At 36.6% G+C, this 3,582-nt stretch overlaps 1 non-coding gene across 1 annotated transcript; it reads left to right on the top strand.

Annotated features, from left to right (window-relative positions):
- The first annotated feature begins 210 nt into the window (after window positions 1-210).
- LOC127078032 (small nucleolar RNA R71) lies at window positions 211-317 on the top strand. The gene has a single exon (XR_007787780.1). It is a non-coding gene; the product is annotated as a small nucleolar RNA R71 (small nucleolar RNA).
- Window positions 318-3,582: the final 3,265 nt, after the last annotated feature.

Raw genomic sequence — 3,582 nt, 5'->3', positions numbered from 1 at the left:
AGTACATGCACTACTCCTTGGGCTTCCTTCTTCTCAACTGTCGCTCGTTCGACTCCTCATGATTGATGGTTTTGAGCCATATCTTCGATGAGGGCACTAGCTTTAGGATAGGGTTTGTTCATCAGCGCGCCGCCTGCGGCAACGTCGATGGTCATCTCAGTGTTATAGTGAAGTCCATTATAGAAGGTTTGAATGATTAACCAATTTTCTAAACCATGATGTGGGCATGCTCTTAACAACTCTTTATATCTCTCCCAAGCTTCGAACAACGATTCTCCTTGGTTTTAGGTAAATCTAGTTATGTGGTTTCGAAGAACGGAGGTCTTACTCGGGGGAAAGTATCTAGCAAGGAATACTCTTCTAAGGTTATCCCAAGTCGTAATGGAATTGGGTGGAAGGGAATCTAACCATGATAGGGCTTTATCTCTGAGAAAAAAAGGGAATAATCTTAAACGGATTGCCTCAGAAGAAGCTCCATTGGTTTTAAAAGTGTCTGCTAATTGGAGAAATATTTTTAAATGTTGGTTTGGGTTCTCAGTAGCGAGACATGCGAATTGTCTCTGTTGCACTAGTTGCAATAGGGAGGGTTTAAGTTCGAAATTATTGGTTGGGATGGTTGGGTTTACTATACTAGAACTAGGTTCTTCGTTAGATGGTTGGGCGAAGTCTTTAAGAGGTCTTTGGTTTTGATCTTCGGCCATAGCTCTCCTAATTCTATGGAAGAATAAACGTGCGCGAGCATAACGTTCAGGTTCCGCTAGAGGGTAACTAAGCTTTCGGTGCTGCGAGTTCTTCGCATTGACCGGTGGTAAATAACTTAAGTCTAAACGATATAATAATAGGGTATGAACTTTGATGAAATTGGTCCCCGGCAACGGCGCCAAAAACTTGATGCGTGCTTTCGCAAGTATACGAACGCGTCAGAGTAATATAAAAGATTGTCGAATCCACAGAGACCAAGTGTCAATCTATCGTTTTCTATTGTTATGGTGTTTATCAAAGGTAATCAAAATATACACCTTTTTTGAACCACCCCATTTGGATCATTGGTTTGGAAGATACACTCATCTAAAGTTGGTATCATAGGCTGAATTTTTTTTGAAAGCATTTAGGCCAAACTGGCCCAACCATTTTGCAGCCATGAAACCTGAAATTTATGGCCATTTTCCACCCCTTTCCACTCACCATTTCAAGATGTGTTCAACATGAAAAATGTTAAGTTCCATGCCCTCTTTCTACTATTTGCATTGCCTTGTCATTGGGATCATTGGTTTGGAAGATACACTCATCTAAAGTTGGTATCATAGGCTGAATTTTTTTGATAGCATTTAGGCCAAACTGGCCCAACCATTTTGCAGCCATGAAACCTGAACTTTATGGCCATTTTCCACCCCTTTCCACTCACCATTTCAAGATGTGTTCAACATGAAAAATGTTAAGTTCCATGCCCTCTTTCTACTATTTGCATTTCCTTGCCATTTGGATCATTGGTTTGAAAGAGACACTCATCTAAAGTTGGTATCATAGGCTGAATTTTTTTGACAACATTTAGGCCAAACTGGCCCAACCATTTTGCAGCCATGAAACCTGAACTTTATGGCCATTTTCCACCCCTTTCCACTCACCATTTCAAGATGTGTTCAACATGAAAAATGTTAAGTTCCATGCCCTCTTTCTACTGTTTGCATTGCCTTGCCATTTGGACATGTATTCATCAAGATACAAGGTCTTAAAGTCACCCTATTGGGCCATTTTTGTGCTGCACTAGAAAAACCAAGTTTAACCACAAAAACGACCAACACATCTTTTACCTCATTTGGCCATTTGCTTTTGGTTCATTCACTTATGTTTTGCCACATTTAGCCATTTCTTTTCACACCTCATTTTTGCATATTTTGCACATAATAAAAAACAAGCATTGCAAGCCCATTGAGCACTTTAATCCAACATATATAAACATCATAAAACCTTAATCTGAGATAGAGGCTGCTGTATTTCGAGCTAGGCAAGGCAAGAGGAAAAAGGCCAAGTTGCATTCCCTTCCATTTTCACAAGTTCCAAAAGTTCTCAAAGCACAAGCATCTCATTTTCATTCCATCCTTCCATCTTCAAGGGGCAGTGGACCTTGCATCCACTAGGTAAGCTCTAGTCCATTCTCTTCCATGGTCTTGTTCATTTCATTTCATGCTTGTTTATTACTTTCATTTCATGCTCACTATGCTTGCTACTGTTTTTTTTCCATGCCATACCATGCTTGTTTCATGTTATTTTCCTATGTTAGCAATATACCATACTTGTTTATGATGCCCTCACCATGAGGCATTGCTTTAAATTGGAGTTTTGCAACTTTGAATTTTCACTCATATCCATGTTCATATGCTTGCCTTGTTGTTCATTTTTCTTCATGCTAGAGTCATCATTTTGCATAAAATAAAATACCATGTTGTTCCTCTCATTTTGTACTTGAGTTTTGCTTTTTACATCATTAGATTTGGAGCCCTATAGGATAAGTTATGTTAGTTGGAAAATGGAAGGATGTTGGCCGCGTTTCACGTATTTTCTTTAGTTGCATGGCCTTAGGTTTCTTTACTGCATGAAAAGGTGGATGTGTCGCGTTGTGGGCCCTCGGATCATGCGTTCGCTATGCAATCTTGCCCGTCCATGCCTCTTTGTCGTTTAGTGACTTAAGGAAGTCACCATGACCAATTATCATGCTGGACATGCTGTTTTAATAAGAATGCATGTACCTTTATTTTTATTTTTTCTGTTGTAACGTTGGAATTCTTCATGGGCCGGGTTTAACATGCTGCTTTTCGCACCACCCCAAACAAGACCATCACCATTTCATTCATTTTTCTTCTTAATCCCACATTTGATTTATGTTTTCATTTTAATTAATAAAAATATTCTATTTATTCATAAAAATACCAAAAAATATTTTTTACATTCTTGAATGTTTTATTTAATTTATTTAATTTTTATTTTTATATTCTATTTAATGTTAATATTTTATTTCAATTATTTATTTCAAATGGTTCATTTTAAAACTCTTTTTTTCATTTAATTTATTTTCATGACTTAAAGTTATTTTTAGATTCCGACTTTTGGGATGAGAGTTTACCAATGTCTCATGGTCAACCTGACCTTTTAGTGGAATTTTATTTACCATTTTCAATTTATTTTGGATTTATTTTTGACCTAGTTTGCTTGGTTGACTTTTCATTTGACTTCTATTTTATTTCAATTAATGTATACACTAATTTTCATTATTTTTAAAATCTTTTTGGCGGATGATGATGTCCTGACCCTACCTCTTTTAATTTACTTTTTCATAATTTATTGAATTAATTTACTATTTATTTGATATTTTTTTAAGTTGACTTGACTTTTCGGTTGACTTTTCTATGATTGATGTTTGACATAGGGATTGCTTAGGGCAATTGAAGAGATCTTTTGATCCTCCCTTGTTCATCTCATGTGCCACATATTAGAGGCCTTTCATCTTGATTTTATTTGATCCTTGCATCATTTCCCGATTAAATTATTCATTGATTCTTTGTGTGCATAATTTCACTTGTCTTA

The sequence above is a fragment of the Lathyrus oleraceus genome, chromosome 4 (assembly GCF_024323335.1).
Source record: "Lathyrus oleraceus cultivar Zhongwan6 chromosome 4, CAAS_Psat_ZW6_1.0, whole genome shotgun sequence".
Taxonomy (NCBI): Eukaryota; Viridiplantae; Streptophyta; class Magnoliopsida; order Fabales; family Fabaceae; genus Lathyrus; species Lathyrus oleraceus.
Note: the sequence above shows the minus strand (reverse complement) of the source record. Positions and strands in the feature narration are given on the sequence as shown.